The sequence below is a fragment of the Grampus griseus genome (genome assembly GCF_964374135.1).
Source record: "Grampus griseus genome assembly, chromosome: 5".
NCBI lineage: Eukaryota > Metazoa > Chordata > Mammalia > Artiodactyla > Delphinidae > Grampus > Grampus griseus.
In genome coordinates, this window is record NC_138998.1 from 76342149 (window position 1) to 76363858 (window position 21710).

Below are 21710 nucleotides of genomic sequence, written 5' to 3' on the forward strand. Positions count from 1 at the left end.
AAGGTACTAGATTTTCATGAATTATCATCCCAGATGTGTTAAACAAGTACATGCCTATCACTTGGAAAGCCCCTTTCTATGTAACAGCCCCAAGGCCTTCTAGCCCCGTCTACCTGTTTTCCCTTCCCTGTCCCCTCGACTGCAGGGTTTCTCCTGTGTCTGTCTCTCTTAGTCTGTCCACACTGCAGCCAGCCTCTCTACTGTTTCCTGGCTTCTACCCTGTCTTTCAGCGTCGGTAGCTGTGGTCCTGTCTCCCCCTGCTTCACCCCACACAGGCACCACCTTTCTTCCTTTATTCCCCAACTCTTCAGGAATACAAGGTGGCTGTCTATCCTAGACTCTGATTGAGGAATTAGGGATAACAGAGAGGAATTTGAAAATAGCACTGGAAAGAGCATCAACATGAATGTACATTACTGTTGGGAGAAGTGGTTGTACTCTTCCCTTAGTGGAATTCTGGTGTCAACTATTAAAGTAGTAATGTGTTTTCTTCTCCTAGTGAATAAAAAATATGCATCTTTGAACTGAGGAAATATATGATGGTTTAGATCACACATGCCTCCTGTGGTTGATGCGGCTGCCAAGAGCTCTGTATTCTGAGATTGGAGCGAGGTTCAGTGAGAAGGATCCGCACTGCATCTGTGGTGGCCCAGGGCTGGCCATCTTAGTAAGGTTAGTGTTAATAGTTTGTGATTAAATAGGCTTATATGCTGAACCCATTTCCACAGGTAAGACAGGAAATCAAATTCTCTCGCCTCAGATTAGGGACAGCTTGTGCTGTCCCAGAACCACATTAGACAAATTAAAACAAACCTGTGCTTTCCTGTGAAATGGTGCTGCCCTCATATCCATATGCTGGAAGAAAGATGACACATGTGGCTCCGTGCCCTGGTCAGCCATGCCCACAGGCTGTAGCCGGTAGTCAAGGACAAGGCAGGAAATGACCTTGAGCTGCTCACCACAATTTGCTGCTGGAGAGGGAAGTGGCTGGTGTCTTCAGGATATTTAAAGGGTCTGCAATCTTATTAAGCTCCTGTTAATAAGCACAACTTCCTTATTTATCAGGATAATACGGTCTGGGATTAGAGAGAGAGCCTGGTCTTTAGCTTTCAGGAAATAAACCTTTCTTTGAGTCTTACCCCACAGCCGTGAACCCAAGATTAATCATTTTACTCTTTCAGTATTGTCCTTAACTGCGATGTACCAAGCTCATATCTGAGTGTTTAATTCTATCTCAGTTCTCAATTTTTAAAATTATTGTCAGCTGATTACTAAGAAAACCATAATTAGAAATATCAAACTTCCTTTCCAAGTAGTGGTTCAGGCTACTTTGAGAAGGAAAATTCTGGCCTTATTTTTCTTTGCGGTAGAAGAAAATCTCCTTGAGTTTCAGATGATCTATTGATTGGGTCCATCAGAATTTCCATCAGAATATCTCGGATGATCCTTCCCCTTTCAGGTGGAGATGTGCAGACTGCCTCTCTACTTCTCTGAGCAAATCCCATGTCACAGACTGGTTTGGGACTGAGTGCGGTTCAGAGGGAGCTCCTTCTGGGCCCCCGTGAGCAGAGTTCCCTGCAGAGCTAAAGCTTCCATTAAACAATCAGGGAAGCAGCCAGAGGTGGTGCCCTTGCAGGCAGGCCCCGAAGCCATCCTCTGACAGTTCATGATTTGGCGTGGGGTGGTGACGAAGCAGATGACAGAATAGAGAAGATAGTTCCTGCTGCTCCACTGGGAAAGTTAAAACATGTGAGCTGACTGAAGACCACCACAGTGTGGGACGGATAGAGCTCTGGTTAGGAAAGAAAGCTCCAGATCCAGGTATGGGGCTTAGGACAGGGTTAGTGTCCAACTAACATCATACAACCTTATGTGTTGAGCAGGTGGTTGGCAAAGCCTCTGGCCAGCTTGAGATTTCCTTTTAGCTAAACTTGACTAAGAGTGTGCAATATACATTACCCAGTGCTTTTAATTTATTCACTTAAGCAAAGAATATCCATATTGCTGTCTGCTTTTGTGACTAGGTCTGCCTAGGAAGTTGGAAGGTAAATAAGTCCAGCAAGGCACTTGAGCAGGTAAATGGAGGAAGGCTCTTCTTTTCCATCCCTGAGGGCCTTATCTAGGCTCAGCTGTCTTTGAATGCCCCTGAGTCACTCTGTAGACTTATCACCAGGCCTCTGAAAGCCTCTGTGGGGTCACAGAGACCACCTACTCATTTATCTCAGAGATGCAGCCTCACTATTTCAGAGAGCCCCCAGTAATAAAAGCACGGCTAATCAAACAATAAAACGTTTATTGGGTACCTAATATGTGCAGCACTGAGCTGCGTGCTGAAAAAATTAAATATTATAAAAGTGTAATGCCTTTTATATATTAAATATTTAAAAACTCCTAGGATTCTTAATAAAACTGGGGGGTGGGAAACATAGGAGACCCATTATTATTCACATTTTATGCATGAAGAAACTGAGCCCAGGGTGAGTAAGGTTAAACAACCTGCCCAAGACCACGCAGCTGGTGGAGCAGAGATTTGATTGGAAATGCCAGGCCCTGAGTTCAGGGAAGACACTGGAAGGCACTTTCCTGTCATTTTAGGACTTCTAAGATTCTGAAACCCTGAGGCTATAATGGCTTGTTTCCCAGATGATGAACAGAGAAAATGTGGATTCATTGACTGCATGTTCTATTTTCTGTTTTTTTCATAGTCCATATATTTAGGTTTGGTTTTGTGACAAGATCTCCCCTATTATTGTGAGGGCCTCTCTCAAGGTATAGGAGGCATTTACATGCCAGTGCTTCAAACAGTACTCACAATGTACTTTTATTTACCGTACTATCTGTTTGTTCATCTAAGCACAGAGTATGTTATCTGGATCAGGTTCATCTGACAAACTCCAGAGTGATTTTTCCACCCCTACATGCTCCAAATCCCTTACGCTAGGAGTTTTATTTTTCTGTCACCTGTTTGTTGGCTCAGTTTTCTCAGAACTTTGTTTCTCAGAGCCAGAGTGACCCAGGCCATGCTGAGTCAGCAGGGCAGCCAGAGAGAGGGAAGCAGAGTCAAAGTAGAGTCTATCACTGTTAGGGAGGAATGGTGTCAGGCAAAATAATAGCCACAGGGATCAGACAATTAGAACAAATCATGATGAGAGCTGTTGTGGAGGTGAGCCAGGCACAGTGGAAGCGCTAACACTCATTCTCTCTCACAGCACCTTGTTTTTCTCTTGCATCATATTTACTACAATATGAAATGAATGTTCTTGTTTAATTACTTGTTTAATGTATGTTCTTTCCACTAGACTGTGAGCTCCATGAGAGCAGGGGTCTTGTGTGCTTTTCACCACTGTATATCCAAGGCCTAGTACTGTGCCTGGCACATGGAAAGTACTCAGTAAGTATTAATTGAATATATGAATGAATGCATGGTAACCATTACATCCCGAGAAGGACCAGGGATTATATTTCATAGTAGGTACAATGTCAAAATATTTAACAGCAAATTAAATATAGGTAAAGATATATTTAGTGAATTACAAGATAGGACAGAAAAAAATGTCTAGAGAAAAAAAACTGGGGGGAATACAAACGAACAGTTAAGAGACAAGGAGGATAGTATGGGAAGGTCTAAATCAATTCATCAGAGTTGCAGTAGGAGAGGAAAGAGAAATTCGGAGAAATAATATATGAAGAGATAATGGGTAACTCACTGAAAATGAAAAAGACACAGCAATATACCAACTTAAGAAGCTAACCAACATAAATAAAAAGAAATCCATATCTAGGCACATCATAATGAAACATCAGAAAGACAAAGACAAAGAGACTATCTTAAAAGAAGCCAGAGGGGAAAAAATACAGACTGCTTTCAAAGGTGTGACAGCTTGTCAGTTGACTTCTCAACTTAACACGGAAAGCTAGAAGACAGTGAAGTAGTATCTTCAATGCAAATAATTGCCAAAATAGAATTTTATATCTGTCAAAAATAAGGGTAAATAAACAAGAACTGAGAGAGTTTTTCAACAGCAGAGCATCACTAAAAGAAATTCTAATGTTTGAAGTGATGGTTTGACTGGGGTGTACTTATCTCCAAACTCATTAAGTTGTATATGTTAAATATGTACAGCATTTTGTATATTAATTATATCTCAATAAAAAAATTTTATTAGAAAGAAAAAAATTCTAGAACATGTACTTCAGATAGACAGAAAATTGTCCTACAGGGAAGATCTGCAATGTAAGAAGAAATAAAGGACAGGCTTCCCTGGCAGTCCAGTGGTTAAGAATCCGTGCTTCCACTGCAGGGGGACCAGGTTTGATCCCTGGCCGGGGAGGTAAGATCCTGCATGCTGCATGGTGTGGACAAAAAAAGAAAAAAAACAAGAAATAAAAGGACAATAAACTAATAAATATGTGGGTAAATTGACTATATAAAACAATAATGACATCTTGTGGTATAAAAAAGATATTAAAATGCATCATCAAAACAATAAATGTTGGAGAGGGTGTGGAGAAAGGGGAACCCTCCTACACTGTTGGTGGGAGTGTAAATTGGTACAGCCACTATGGAGAACAGTACGGAGGTTCCTCAAAAAACTAAAAATAGAACTGCCATATGATCCAGCAGTCCCAATCCTGGGCATGTATCCAGAAAAGATGAAAACCATAATTCAAAAAGATACGTGCACCCCAGTGTTCATTGCAGCACTATTTACAATAGCCAGGACATGGAAGCAACCTAAATATCCATCAACAGAGGAATGGATAAAGAAGATGTGGTACATACATACAATGGAATATTACTCAGACATAAAAAAGAATGAAATAGTGCTATTTGCAGAGACATGGATAGACCTAGAGACTGCCATACAGAGTGAAGTAAGTCAGAAAGAGAAAAACAAATATCATATAATATTGCTTATATGTGGAATCTAGAAAAGGGGTACAGATGAACTTATTTGCAAAGCGGAAATAGAGACACAGATGTAGAGAACAAACTTATGGATACCAAGGGGGGAAGGGGGAGTGGGATGAATTGGGAGATTGGGATTGACATATATACACTACTATGTATAAGATAGATAACTAATGAGAACCTACTGTATAGCACACGGAACTCTACTCAGTGCTCCGTGGTGACCTAAATGGGAAGGAAATAAAAGAGGGGATATATGTTCACTTTGTATACAAAGTGAATGTATAACCAATTCACTTTGCTGTACAGTAGAAACGAACACAACATTGTAAAGCAACTATACTCCAGTAAAAATTAATTTAAAAAAATACATAATAAAAACAACATGTAAGTTGGAAGGGGTTTAAATGGTATTAAAAGTGTTCTGTGGGCTTTGTATTGTCCAAGAGGAGATAGTGATTAACTGTACACTTTGGTAAGTTTGGCTGTTGTAATTTCTATAGTAATCATTAAAATAATGGGAAAAAATTGTTTAATTTCACACCTAGTAGAGGAAAAAACTAGAATGTTTGGAAATAATCTAAAAGAAGGCAAGAAATGATAGAAAAATATACACTGAAAAGGTGGGACAAATAAAAATCACAAAATAAAATGATATAAACTGAAATATATCAGCAATTACAATAAATATAATAATAATTGATAAACTGCATTTATCAAAACTAAAAATAAATGTTTAGACACATCTAAAATATAAGGACACTGAGAGGTTAAAAGTGAAAGGACAGAAAAAGATACAGTATACAGATACTAACCAAGAAAAGCTGGTATGTTAATTAACATCATGCAAAAAAGACTTCAAGGCAAAAAGAATTACTGTTAATGAGAATCATTCTATAACAATAAAGGGCTCAATTCACAGGAAGACATTACAATTTAAAATTTATAATGCACCTAATTATATAGCCTCAAAATATACAAAGCAAAAATTGACAGAATTACAAAGAGAAATAGAAAAATGGACAACTATAGTGGGAGATTTTAAGTTTCTCTCAGTAATTGATAGAACAACAGTCCCCCCTAAAATTCAGTAAGGATTTAAATGATTTAATTAACATGATTAAGAGATTTTTACATAATGAACTTATATAGAACACTGCACCCAACAACTACAGAAAGTACTTCCTTTTCAAGCCCAAACGGAACATATTAAAGAATTTGACCACATGCTGAGCCATAAAGAAGTCACAACAAAACCAAAGGCTGGAAATTATGCAGATCGTGTTCTCTGACCACAATGTAATTAAGCTAAAATTGGTAAAAGCAAAAAGAAATAAAAAAACTAAAAAATCCCTAAATATTTAGATAAGAAACACATTTATAAATGACCCGTGTGAAATTTAGAAAATAGTTTGAACTGAACAATAATGAAAATGCTTCATAGCATATTTTGGGGATACAGTTAAGACAGATTTTAAAGGGAAGTTTATAGCCTTAGGTAGATCAGAAAAGAAGAACGAAAAGACAACTTATGGAATGGGAGAAAATATTTGCAAACAATGCGACTGACAAGGGGTTAATATCCAAAATATACAAACAGCTCATACAATTCAATATCAAAAAAAACAAACCACCCAATCAAAAAATGGGCCGACTTAAAAAGACATCTCTCCAAGGAAGACATACAGATGGCCAACAGGCACAGGAAAAGATGCTCAACGTTGCTAATTATTAGAGAAACGCAAATCAAAATCACAATGAGGTATTGCCTCACACCTGTCAGAATGGCTATCATCAAAAAGTCTATAAATAATAAATGCTGGAGAGGGTGTGGAGAAAAGGGTACCTTCCTACACTGTTGGTGGGAATGTAAGTTGGTGCAGCCACTATGGAAAATAGTATGGAGGGTCCTTAAAAAACTAAACTAGAGCTACCATATGATCCAGGAAGCCCACTCCTGGGCATATACCCAGAAAAGATGAAAACTCTAATTTGGAAAGATACACACACCTCAATGTTCATAGCAGCACTATTTACAATAGCCAAGGCATGGAAACAACCCAGGTGCCAATCAACAGACAATTTGTTTGAGAAGATGTGAGATTATATATATGTGTGTGTGTGTGTGTGTGTATAAAATGGAATATATATAATGGACTATTACTCAGCCATAAAAAAGAATGAAATATTGCCATTTGCAGGAACATGGATGGACTTAGAGAATATCATACTAAGTGAAGTAAGCTAGGCAGAGAAAGACAAATATCATATGATATCACTTATATGTGGAATCTAAAAATTAATACAAATGAATCTATATACAGAAACAGACTCACAGACACAGAAAACACACTTATGGTTACTGAAGGAGAAAGGAGGGAGGAGATAAATTAGGAGTATGGGATTAACAGATAGAAACTACTGTACATAAAATAGATAAGCAACAAGGATTTACTCTACAGCACAGCGAACTATATTCAATATCTTACAATAACCTATAATGGAAAATAATTTGAAAAAATATATGTAACTGAATCACTTTGCTGTACACCTAAAACTAACACAATATTGTAAATCAACTATATGTCAAAAAAATAAATAAAAAATTTAAAAGATTTAAAAAAAAGAATAAGTGGATTCTCAAAATTATGCTGAGTGAAAGAAGCCAGTAACCAAGCCAATACACACTGTATGATTTCATTTATGTAAAATTCTTGAAAATCAATCTACTATCTATAAACTTATCTTTAATGACAAAAAGCAGATCAGTAATTGTCTGGGATCAAAAATGAATGAGATGAAAATTGAGGTCAAAAGCCCACCATTCCCCCCAAAGGTAGTCTTCATCCTGCCTTTGTGATAAACCTTTTCTTGTTTGATTTATGGTTTTACAGACTATGTATTCACCCTAATGAATATAGTCTAATTTGTCCAGGACTCCAAATTTTATATAGAGTTATACTGTATGGTTTTTTATGTGTGACTAATTTCTTTAAAATAATATTATGTTTCTGAGACTTATACATATAGTGTGTGTACACCTATAGCATCTTCCTTTTAAATGCTCTGTGTTGTTCTATTGTATGAATATTTTATGCAGGGTCGGCTTCATGGGGCATACAACTAGGGCAGTCACACAGGGCCTCTGATGGCAGCCTATCTCCTTGCCCCCAGGAATACCGTGTTCTATGAGCCATCTCTAGGCATCTCTGAGGCCCCCCTGGCTGCTGTTCCAAACTTGCTGCCCATCACATTAACTATGACCAATACCTCTGATGTTTAAGTGCCACCCCTGGTCTCTGCTATTCCAGAATTTTGTCATCCCCATTGATACTGTAAAGCCCACTTCTGTAGAAGTGTCTTCTACTGTCAGTCCTGGCCTACAGAGAACAGATATTACTGGACTTTTGAAAATGTGTGTCCCTCTCTCACCAGCATGTTTCTCATCTCCTTGGTTAATGAAGTATCTTCCAGGCCCTGCTGAGAAACAAAGACAGTGATAGGTTTTCAGGTTTATAAGCAGGCTTATTCTAGCATTCCAACTTCCCAAAGCCCTTTGAGACTTTCCTCCACAGTTTGCATCTCTACTTCATTTGCTACGTACGTGTCATGTTTTTTTCTAATCTTCAGGCACCATTTCAGTGGTGTATTAGAACTGTCACTCAGAAGCCTTTAATAACCAGATGTTAAATCCCTTTTTTAGATTTTTATTCTTCCTCCCTCGATCCAGCACCCCCAGGATCTACTCCCAGTTCCTGCCAGTACATGTTAGCCCGGTCCTGCAGTTCTTTTGGTGTATTTTCTCTTTCTTCTCTTATCAAACCTGTATTCCCTCAGTCAGGTTTTACAGAGTCTTGGTCATAACTGTGCATCTCGTGGCCAGATGGAGGTGGGAACAGATCCTGAAGAGGGCAAGGATTGCCTTGAAAGTGTGGGTGCCAGATTTAGCAAATAAAAAAATAGGATACAGGAGATTAGGATACTAAAATATTATTCATTATTTATCTGAAATTCAAATTTAACTGCACATCTTGCACATTATCTGGTGACCCTACTGCCTCATTTGAGGCCTCTTTATAGCCTTTAAGCAGCGGAAGTCCTCTCTCTTCCAACAAGGGAGAGTTGGTCACTTCGGTAGGCGGAGAGGGTTCAGGCAATTCAACGTTCTCATTAAATCCTCAGCCTGATCTTCAGCTGTGCCTCCCCTCCAGCTGTAGGATATGAGTGTCTTTTTAAACGCTGTCAAGGAAATACTCTGACTCTTTCACTGCTTAAAGTTGTTGATGAGTACAGCTGAGCCTGTGATTTTCTCTCTGCAAAGAATCAGTGGTGATTACCAACAGCTATCTGATTCCACGGTTCTTCCTTACAGTTATTATTGCTCCCATACCCCTCAACTGCCTGACACAGTAGTTCCTAAATTGGTCAACACATTGGAATCATCTGGGAGCTTCTAAAAATACTGCTGTCCCTGTCCTACCCCAAGAAATTGCTATGTCATTAGTCTTAGGTGTGGTCTTGGTTCGGAATTTTTAAGAGATTACCAGATGACTTTAATGCTAGGACATTGTACCAGTTAGTACATCCCATTGTACCTGTATCCCTCTATAGCTCATTACAGGTAAGTTTTAGTCTACTACCACAGCATCCAGGCAGTCTCAAAATCTAGTCCTCATGGTCATCCAGCTGGTGAGTAATCCAACTACAAAATCTCACACTTAGTGTCTACTTCCTAGGACCTTCTTTGGTATCAACTATCTTAGGTAGGGTTCCCTGAAGACAGGGAATCTTTTTTTTTTTTGAAAGTTATAATTCTTTATTTTTATTTATTTATTTATTTATTTATTTTTTGCGGTACGCAGGCCTCTCACTGTTGTGGCCTCTCCCATTGCGGAGAAGACAGGGAATCTTATCCAAGTAACTTGCCATGAATGCTCTTAGAAAAAGAGAGTGAGGAAGGCAGGAACAGGGCAGGAATGAAAACCAGCAGGAATGTGGTCCTAGCTAAAGACTAGCTGTAGAATCTGATCCCATGGGGAGTTCTAGAACAAAGTTCAGCTGCAGAGTTAGTCCTATCTTGAGGCAAGGGGGCTAACCTTTTGTACCGCTACATCAGTTAATCATTGGCTGAGGTCTGCTCCCAGAGGGGATGGCAGAGGGCTGGAGTGCAGCTTCTTAGCCAGGGCTAGGACTAGGGTGAGGTGAGCAGGGTAAAGTTAGAGGAGTGCCAAAATCTCAGTAATCAAGGTGAATACTATTTTAATGCAATATTTTAAATAAATCAAAATTAACCCCCAAAACTCACAACGAACAAAGTCAAATTTTAAATAAAGAGAATTAGGGGAGGAGGTTCCTATTTGGCCAAGGGCAAGTCTCAAAGAGAGGGCAGCTGTGGCTCGTTGTCAGTCAACATTCACAGCATCTGGGGGATCCATGCATATAAAAGGGGCCTGGGCGGGGCACCAGCAGCATCCGGTACACCACCTTTCCCCAGTTCCATGTATTTAAGTTTGGGTTGACTCCATTCCCCTAGCATTTTGGAGAGGGAGAAGAGGAGAATAATACTTGGACCTGTTTCATAAGGTCAAAAATCTCTGGCCATGGTGATTACTTTAGGGATGAACATGTGACCCAAACAAGCCCAATCGGCTTCCTCTCAAGGATATTTCTGCTGAAGCTAACAGAAAAGATGCTCTGGACAACATAAGTTAGAGTTGCTTGTGGATGTCTTTTCTAGCTCCACCGAAGGAATATGCCTGTAATAGGAGAAGAGATCAAGATGCAGAGAAAATCTGAGCCAAAACTGAAGCTAGAGAGAGAAAGAGAGTGACCTAAAAATATTGATTGTCCTGGACTCAGGTGAGCCAACGTTTTTCTGTTCTATGATGTTTCAATTAGGAATATAGTTGTTGTATAGAACAGAAAGTAGGACTTAAGGAATAAAACCAACTTGAGGAATAAAAAGGGTGGGAGGAGAGGAGAGGGAGAGAGAGAGAGAAGGAAAAACATAACTGGAGAGCCCAGGAGTACATTTGTTTCAGGTGAGGTGGGAACAGTGCCTGCATAACATCACCAGGATCTATCTCCTGGATCTGCTTCTTAGGACTGGCTCCATCTTCAGGCTAAACATGAATCAGACAATAAGCTGAGGGACAGATACTCTGGTTTCCTCAAAATCTACTTACCTCTCTTGGCAATAGTTCCATGATTCTTGAATCAAACATCTATGCCTGGATTCTCTCTTTTTTTAGGATGAATTATTCCCTAGCATCACCAGTTCTTCCCCACCAGTTCTCTCCTCATGATCACTTATACCTGTCTTAGTGTAGGACGATTTGTGTTTAGACTGCACCTCCCCACTCTGCCCCACTACAGTAACATACTTGCTCACTGTTCTGATGCTCTCATAATTTTTTTTCTTCTCTGAATTCTCATACTATCTCATATCACTACACTTTCCTTTTGGTTCTCCCTTCTCGTCTTAAAATGAGTTCTTAAACTTCTACAAGATGATGCAGCCTTTCTTCCTTCTTCCCAAGATAATATATGTAAACTGTTTAACACAGTGCCTGGCATGTAGTGTGCTCAATAAATAGCTATGATGATGATGATGACGATGACAATGGCAGTGAGGCAGCATCGACCCCTTACCTAGTGTTGGGAAGATTTGACAATTGTTTCCAAGGCTAAACACCCTGATACGAGATCTTTTTCATATCTTACCTATATTTCCTGCTGCAAATAAACCATTTCTATCAAGTTCTTAATATAAGCAATTACTCAGGGAGAATGAAAATTCTTAAAATTCTCATTGATATGTCATCTTGTTTCTTTGAGTCTTGCTACAATATTTTTTTTCCAGCCAGAGTTTAAACCCAGGGGACACTCACCCATGTTAATATGCATGGCTGGTTTGGACACAGGAACAAGATTTATTTTTAATGTTAAAAAAGCATTCCTTCTTTTTCCTTTCTTTTTAAATTGATAATGAAAGTCTCAAATATAACTCTGAAGCTGTGACTCCAAGAGAGTTCAACAAGTAAATTGAAAACTGGAGAAAAAAAAAAAGTAAAGGACTGATTTAATTGTTTGGTTTGGCTTTTTTTTAATGGAATGGGCTTGATGTTTTCCCATCAAGTGGACACAGCTCAGCTGTTCTTACAGAGATTGTGAGACCTGAAGCCTGAGGGTAAATACTTGATGTGTGCAGTTAAAAAGTGGCAGGTGGACTGGTGGAAACAGCATGCAACTAGTTTGTGTTACCAGTTAGCAGAGTGACCATACCCTGGCCTGTTCTAATAATAAGCTTCAGGTATATGCTCTGGGTTGAAAATATGAATTTAAGGGAGGGTTTTAATTATTAGGTAACCAGGGTTCTGGGAGCAAAGAGCCCCTGCTTCCCACTCTGTGTCTCTGGGCTCTCACATCTTTGCCCTAACCCCATGTTGGGTCTATAACATAGAAAAAGTTTTTTTCACTTTGGTGACTAAATCAAAGACTATGATTGATAATACTATTTTCAGTCTGCCGGCTATGCCTGAATCATATAGTTTTTCTAATATCCAGTGTTAGGATTTCTTTCCTCCCATTAAGATTGAGTGCAGAGAACTCCCGTGGTCCATATCTTCTAAAGCAGCTCACTTAAGTTTTCATTTCCCTGTCATTTGCATCTGCTTCTGTAGTGGAGTCTACTTGATCCTGCCTTTGGTCTGATGAGCCTGGGCTCTGGGGTCCAGCCTGGAAATGTCAGGAGGCTTCTCCTAGCTCATCTCCTTAGAAATGCCAAACTTGTAGGGGTTAATTGTACCAGTTTCCTGTTTTTCCTGTACACCCCTCCCCCAACAAACCATCCTCTGCACGACTTTAAGACTAAGTCCTCCAGAATCTTAGCAGGGAGGCCCTAGCCCTTGAGAGATCCCCTTTTTCCTCTCAGTCCAGCTGCTTAGAATCTCATGGTATACTTAGTAAGGACAGAGCTCTCTGCCACCATGACAGAGAAGTAGATATTATTGCATGTCTGGAAATAATCTTGACAAAGGAAATATAAAGAGGGTCTTAGAAAGATGGCTTTGGCCTCAGTCGGTAAGGATGGAAAAGTCCCATGAGCATAACATGATTGCATGAATCATCTCAGTCCCTGGGTTTAGATGCTGAGAGACTTCTTCAAGTGAGGCTGATGCGGGAGGTATTGTAGGAGCATTTCTGGCTTTCAGCAGGGTGTGGAGGGACTTCTGTGCTGAGTGTTATATGAAAGAACCCACGCCTACCCCTATTACTCCACGATGGCTTCCTGTTCCCATCCTCCTACTTCTAATGCTCCCTCACCACCGCCAGCCCCACCTTGCTGCAACAAGGTACGCAAATTGCTTGTTTGCTGAAGCCCCTTCCCTTCCCTTCTTTAACTGTATAATCCTTGTATCTTTTGGATTGCCCCTGATTCTATGAGGTACGTAAGGAGGTATTATTAACCCTATTTTACACATAAGAAAACCTAGAATCAGAAAGATTAAGTAATTTGCCTAAGGTTACATGCCAACTATAGCAGTGTCTGGTCTACTTGACCGAAAGTCCACGCTTTTGCTGCGTTATACTCTGTCAATGCCCATTTCCCAGATGGTCTGGGTAACAGGAAGCGTGGAAAGCACCCTTGACTGAAGCTGGGGAACCTGACTTTTGGTCATAGCTCTCTTTAACGATTGGTGAATCCCTCTCCTCTGCCCTTATTTGCCACATAAAATGGAAGGGCTCTACTGGATGCTTTCTATGTTTCTTCCATTTCTAATAGACTGTTAGGACTATTTAGTGGCTCTTTACTCTGTACTCTCCATATTTAGGAAATCCATGAGTTCACAGCATTTAACCTCAGGAACAATGATTTACAATCAGATCATGGGAAGAGATGCCACTTTGCCATGTGCTGAGTAGTATCAAGCTGGCACTACTGCCAGGGTGGAGAGCTACTTTCTGAAATCAGTTTATGTGTATTTTTAAAAGGCATCTTTTCATAATAAAAACACTTAAAAGGTACTAAGCACTCTAATCTTTGTTGAGTTACACTTGCTTATGAAAAATGCTTCATTGTTCTTGTGTACATATGAATAGGGAAGAACATAATTGGTACCAGCATGAGGAAGGCTAGGTATAAGTTTCCTCTGAAAGCGTCATTAGTAGACAGCCTTGACCTAAGGCATAGCATCTGTGGTTCCCCGAACTCTGTGATTCTGATTTAGACTCTACTAAAGTAGAGTACTACTTTAGGACACTATACATACTGAGACGTATTGCCCTCGTCCACTAAAGAAAATTTATTAATCACTCTAATTGAAAGTGTAGATTAATAAGAAATAAGTTGAGCAGTGGGAAATCTTATGTGCTTCTTATAAGATGTGGAAACTACTGATTCTGATCTCTTTTTGTTTCCTTCATTATCATGCCTTTTATCCTTAATGTTTGTTAATGCACTGTCAACAGGAAAGTATTTTCTTAAGAAAGTTATAAGGAACAGATAGATAACTGCCTACATAATTAGAAGCATTTTGTTACATGCTGGCAAACAAAGTGTAGCACGGTTCAGAAATGTTGCTCTAATGGACATTTTTCCTTTTCTAGTCTAATTTAACCTTGCCACCACCCCACCCATCTCTGACTGAATCTTCACTTTCTTTCCCACCTCTCCAGACCCTGCTTCCCAATTCCTGTGGTACCTAGCCTCCGTCTCCCATGAGACCAAGGAATATTTGACTTCTTTTAAGCTCTAGAATTATATGATTTCATGAAATGAGAGGTTTTACTTTAGTTAATAAGGATCTCTACTAAAATTGAGGGGTAGATACAGGGTAGATACCTCTACCTCCTGTATAGAGTCAAGTATGTACTCTGTGATCCTGCTTCCTGTTGGCTGGGAAGAGCTCGTCTGGTGTGAACGCTCTGAAATAATGGGTTCTGAAAGCTGAGATGATGGGGGGTTGATTATCCCGGGTGGCCAGAGGCAGCTTTTTTAAGGGAGTAAATCCAAGTCATTCTTAGAGTGGAAACTAAAGTTCTAACCTGGGAGGTGGAGCTGATTGTCAGGTCTGAGTGTTGTGGCAAGGACAGGAGGCAGCTGGGCGGTTGAGAGCTAGGATGGTTGGGGTGAAGATGGCAGGTAGAGCATGAAACTACCCAGACCAAGAAGTTTAGGACTAAGGCTGTGAACAAGAACACTTGCTTATTCAGTGGCTTGAGGTTCCCCTTGGGAAACCTGGAGCTGCTCTATATACTGGCCAGTGACCAGAGTCATGGTGCTTGGTGGGGAAAGGAAGTGTTGGGACAGGAATGAATTATTGCTGGAATGGGTATTCTTGGATCACAAGATACTGTGTCAATTGTGTGCAGCCTGGCTAGTGGTGAGGTATGTGGCCCAACAGAAGCAGTGGTATTTGAGCTGAGCTCTAATGATGAACAAGAGTCCGATAAGCAGAAAGAGATGGTGAGAAATATTCCAGAGACAGAATAGCACAAGTGAAAACAACCCAGATAATACAAGCTATATTTTGGAAACTATTAGTAGTTAAATTTGGCAGCATCATGGTTATCCAATATGAGAAGAGGGAAAAATAAGGTTGGTAAAGAGTTGAGTTAGTTTTGAGTCACATTGTTGATGACTTTGGATTTTAGGCTGAAGGCAGTCAATGGTAGAGTCCTTGAAAATTTTGAATAGTGGAGTTCCAGGTAAGAGGGTTGATTAAATACACACATCTAATTCCATTACCTCCTGAAATTCCACTAAAACTAAAGAAAAAATATTTTTTAATTTCAAGTACAAGAATAAGAAAGGAGACAACAGTTTGGAATCTGAAAAATAGACGGATGCCTGGTAACTAACTTAGGAAGGCAGGATAGCCAAATCTTTCCTGTCAGTGTAGAAACCAAGAAACAACCCAATTTGTACCCCAGAGTCATCAAAAGCCTCAGGAAATGGCAAGACTGGGAGCCAATTGACAGTGAGTGTGAGGGCCAAAATAAGGAATACTGGGTAAAAGTTGTTTAAGAAGCTGAGCTCTCTTTCCCACTCCATACCACTGGACAACTTTCCTCTCCCACCCTGGCAGAAATCTGGAGTTTTATTATCTGGAGAGGGAAAAGCAGAAAGTTTTTGAAAAGAGGGACATCTCACACATTTGAGGATGGAGTTAACCCTACTGAAAACATAGGAACAGAGTAAATTTGTACATACTGAATAAAGATTGCAGAGACTCCACCACTTGTACACACACACCCCTCTTCTCTCACTTGTCTCCCAAAATTCTGACAGCCAGACTTCTACCTTTCAGGCAAGATACTGGAAAACTACCAGCCCAACAGGAAAGACGTAAAGATGGTTTCCTGACAAAGCGCTCCTGCCAGATCCCTTTACAGTAAAGCTAAAGTTAACAAGGCCATCCATAGACTCAGATCCTCCAAACAGATCTTCAGTTCTGCACTTTTAACATGAACAGGCAATCAAGGAATATTAGATATTTAAGGAATCCCCCAACATGGATGATATATACCAAATCAGGAAGAAACAACTTGGCGTATACAGAGACAATGCAGGAAAAAGAAAGCTTAACCTATCATTAATATCTTCAGAGAGTTGATAGATGATATTGCAACCATGAAGAACAAGGTTCTTCAAGGTCCTTGAAGAATAAAGAAGTATTCAGAGAACAAAAAAGAGCTCTTGGACATGAAAACATGATAGCAGAAATTAAAAAATACAACAGACAGATTGGAAAATTAAGTTGTGAAAACCTTTAAGAAATAGAACAAAGACAAAAATACAGAGAAGAGGAGAGAAAGATAAGAAAATAGGAGGATCATTCTAGGAGGTAGAACACTGGAATCCAATAATCTAGAATGAGAGATGAGAGAAACATAGGGAAAAATAATCAATGAAACAATTCAAGAACATTTTCCTGGAGTGAAGGACATGAGTTTCCAGATAGAAAAGGCCACCTCAGTGCTAATAACAGTGGGTGAATAGGTATTTCATTACAAAATTTAAGAACACTGGAGGTAAGAGAAGATCCTAAAAACTTCCACATAAAGATAAGGAATCAGAATATCTACCGATTTTTCAAGGGCAACACTGGAAGCTAGAGACAATGGAAATGATTTCTAGTCCAAAATTCTCTATTGAGCCAAATGATTAAGTGAGAGTAGGATAAATACATTTTCAGATACACAAAATCTCATTAAATTTAATCTCTACATACCTTTCTCAGAAAATTACTGGTGGATATGTATGTACAACCAAAGTGATTGAGTAAATAAAGACAAATACATGAAATGCAGGAAACAGGAGATCCAGTGCAGAATTTGTTCACCAGACCTAGGATCTAGCTTGTTCAGATTGGAACAGGTTTGGAAATTTGTGTCTAAAGACACTGCAGGACTCTGTATCTATATGTATTTTTTCTCCTGGTGTGAACAGGTAGCCATGGTGAAAGCCAATGGAACCTCACTTTTATAAGATCCATAATAATTCTGGCATATGGGTGAGACTGAAAACTGACACATGAAAGAAGTACGTTTTTAATTTGAAGGGTCATACTAAAGACTGGTATCTCTCTTAATTATCTTTGCAAGATCCTTAGTTTAGGCTCTTTTGGTTGCTTAGGTATAGAGTAAAAGCAAATCTGCCTGAATAAGGGGAAAACATACACACAAACACACACCCACATATAAATGTATGTGTATGTATGTATATGTATACACATACTATATATGTGTGTATATATGTATACACATGTTAAACACACATGCACACTTACCTAGAGGCATAGTGTATCTATAGAAAGATGCATAAGAAGCTGGAGATCAGTGCTGCCTCTTCATGGCTAGGGAAAAGGAATGTGAGGAAGACCTTCATTTCACTATTTATCTCCTTATTCCTTTTGATGTTTTGGACAAAATGCAGGGTAAGAGAGACAGTAGACTGGGATTATTTGGTTGGTGATTGTCATGTTCTTGGAACGAGGAAATACGGGCTTGAATGAGAAAAAAGTGGGTGGATGCTAAAGCTGGAGGAATCTTTGCCTGGCCTGGTGATGACCAGATGTGGCAGGAGGGTGGGGGTGGGCAGTGGGCGCCAAAGGAAAGGTCAGAGGGCAGTGGTCAGAGATGACTCCTTGCTTCCTAGCCTGGGTTCACAAATGTGAGGACACTGAGTAGATGAAACTGGCTTCAGAATGGCAGAGGGAGGAGGGTGGATTGCAAAAGTATAATAAGGGGAAGGAGTTAAGAGTCGGCAACCGTAGCTCACGTTTTCTCTGACCAAAAACATTCATTGGTCATATCATGTGCCTTATCATCCACAGCTTCTGGACTTATGAGATGATGCAATGGCTTCTGGAAAACTCAGTGATGGGACTTCTGGAGGCACCACCTTGGAAGGCTGAGGTAGTGTAGTGTAAGATGGAGTGTAGGCACTCAACCTGTAACCAACCAAGATGCGGCCTCTTCCATGGCCAGAAAGCACAAGGCTGGGAAATAAAGAGGTGGAAGGGATGATGATTCACAAAATTTTCCCCAGCTCTGCCACTTACTAAGTTAATGACCTTGGGTAAATCACTTTGACTTCTCTGTGCCTATGTTTCCTCATCAGCAAAATGGGCATAATGGCCCAGTACCTTCATCACAGGGTTGTTGTAAGGATTAGATGGGATAGTGAGTGTAAAGGTTTATAAGAATGCCTGGTACAAAATAAACACCAGTAATATTAGCTAGTACTGTTTCACTTTTCACCTTTCTTGGGGTTCTTCCTCTCAGACTTGGAACACAAAAGGCCTAGAGAATTTAATGTACAAAGAATGGATGTTTTCACCAGAGGACATGTTAGTGTTTTATTCAATCTTTATTTTTTAATTTATTCATTTTTTTAATTTAAATTTTATTTTTGGGCTGCATTGGGTCTTCATTGCTGCATGCAGGCTTTCTCTAGTTGCAGCAAGCAGGGGCTACTCTTTGTTGTGGTGCGCGGGCTTCTCATTGCGGTGGCTTCTCTTATTGCAGAGCACAGGCTTTAGGCACACGGGCTTCAGTAGTTGCAGCACGCAGGCCCTAGAGTCCATGGGCTTCAGTAGTTGCAGCACATGGGCTCAGTAGTTGTGGTGCACGGGCTCTAGGGCACGCGGGCTTCAGTAGTTGTGGTGCACAGGCTCAGTAGTTATGGCACGTGGGCTTAGTTGTTCCACAGCATGTGGGATCTTCCCGGACCAGGGATCGAACCCATGTCCCCTGCATTGGCAGGCGGATTCTTAACCACTGTGCCACCAGGGAAGTCCTTTTTAAACAAATAGTTTTGAAGTACTACCTTAGGTGCCTGGGATCCACTGGTGAAGAAATTAGACACATTCCTGCCCTCACAGAGCCTGGACAGTTTTCTTTTTTCTGTAATTTCCATAATTTCCATAATGACTCTTCTCACATGCCATGTATTTATTTATTTTTAATTGAGATATAGTTGACATATAACATTGTATTACTTTCAGGTGTACAACATAATGATTTGATATAGTGTATAGTATGAAATGATCACCACAATAAGTTAACATCCATCACTACACATAATTACGAATTTTTCTTCTTGTGATGAGAACTTTTAAGGTGTACACTCTTAGCAACTTTCAAATATACAATTACATGCATTTATTTTATAATCAAAGTATTTTCAATGAATAAATTTTTATACTAAGCTTTTGTTTAACGTACATGCAAGCACACATTACATGGAATAAAACATTACAAACTGAAAAGCAAGAATCCCTTCCTTAACTTCAGATTTCCTAGTTATCCAGAGAAACAACATCCCTTACCTGACATATGTCTCAGTAACTAGATAAACATAGAATCATATGAGACACAGAGGAAAGGGAAGAGGAGAGGGTTTAGGGTGAGTCAGAGGCTTTTAGCTAGGTGACTGGAGAATGGGGCTACCTTAGAGCTGTTAAGAGGAAGGACATACATTAGGAGGATAGAGGGAGTAATATCAGACTATAAGTACTGTTAAAATAGAAGAAGAAAATTCAGACTTTTACATTATTTTAATAGAAATTTACTGAGAACTGCTCTGTATAAGAATAGATACACGTATATGTATAACTGAATCACTTTGCTATACACCTGACACTATCCCAACATTGTTAATCAACTATACTCCAATATAAAATAAAAAGTAAATTAAAAAACATGTTACAAAACAGCAAGATGCTTAGAGCCTAATGAAGGCAAGGGCAGGGCAGAGCACACAAATGGTACTATTACAAGTACCAGCATGGCTAGCATAGCCATCTATAACCCTTTAGGGTCCTTTATGTAGAATAAGAAGAACTATTATTTCTGGGGCTTTCCCAAAGTTCTCTTTAGGTTTGGACTGAGGCTTCTCCATCCCTTAGTGATGCTGCCTTAGAGCCAGAGTCTCCTAACTCATTTCTACAGGGCTAATATATTCCTCTCTTGCGCCCAGGTTTCCTTTCATTGAGAATGACGCATAGACAGTCCTCAGACACAAGTTTGCTAGCCCTGCTCCGGGCCAACCATCACCTCCTTAGGACATCTGCAGGCTAAGTCAGCCTCTGGGCAATTTGTATTCTGGTCCTTTTAATTCTGCCCCAGCTCCTTCTCTCTCAGCCATTCATTGAAAGAGCCCTAAGCCTCCTTCCATTCACCCCATTATTAAGATGATAGCTCTCCCCCGCCAGCTCTGCTTCCAGCCAGATGAAACATCACAACAACCTGGCTATCATCAAAACCCCTCCCCAACCTCCAAGGAAACTGCAGTTGGCCTTAAGTCCATTTGGACAGACTGTCCATCTGTTGCTCTTCCTATGGCTTGTCGAAGGACTGGACAGACTGAACATTCATGTGTATTTCTGTTGGTCAAGATCTTTCATTTTCTTTCCTGTTTTGAGTATTGCGATCTCTCTCTCTTTGCTCTTGAACAGTTGCCCCAGGCCATCGTCTCAGTCATTTTCTCTGAGAAGAGCAGCAGGGTTTATGGTGCACAGCACTCTCCTGCTGTATCCAGCACTCTTTGCTAAGGCTCGGCAGTAGCTTCTTGGGCAGGTGGATCCTCCTCAACATTAGCAACAGCCCAGATGGTAATGGCTGCAGGACTGGTTCCTTCTCTGTCTCTAATTTCCCAGGTTTTGAGTTGGTCTGCTCATTGTTGTCAGCACACTGGGCCACCACTTTCCTTACCCTCACAGAGGGACAGGAACTCCTTAGCAGAGGGTGGACTTTTCTCAGTAATTACATTATTATAGTACATATTTCTTTATACTTCAAAATATTAATATTAACACTATAAGGCCATAAAATACATAACTCCCACCCGGACTGAAAAGGTAGTTGTTCAGTCACAGGTATACAAGATGGAATGAGGCACTACCTGAGATTCAGAGTAGATAAAAGCCACAATTCCAGGAATTGGGAGTTTTACATAAAACACAATGTATAACATTAAGAAAAGAGACTGAATCTGAAACAGGAGGTGTTAGTCTTACACAGGATTCCTGAGCCAGGAACCAGTTAGGTGGGCTTGACCCACAAGTGTGCTCTGAAATGAAAAGAAACAGTTAAAATCTGCTCCTGGCATAGAGAGCAGAGCTGGCATTGTAGGGAGGCTATTTCACTCAGAGGGAATCGTGAAGCCCCCTCTATTATTAATAGTAATATTTTCTTGCCTTCTGGGAAGGCTTAGAGAGACAAGAAAAAGGTCAGTCAAAACTTGAAAAGAAAAGCATATAAAAACAGGATAGTCGTATGGCATTTACTC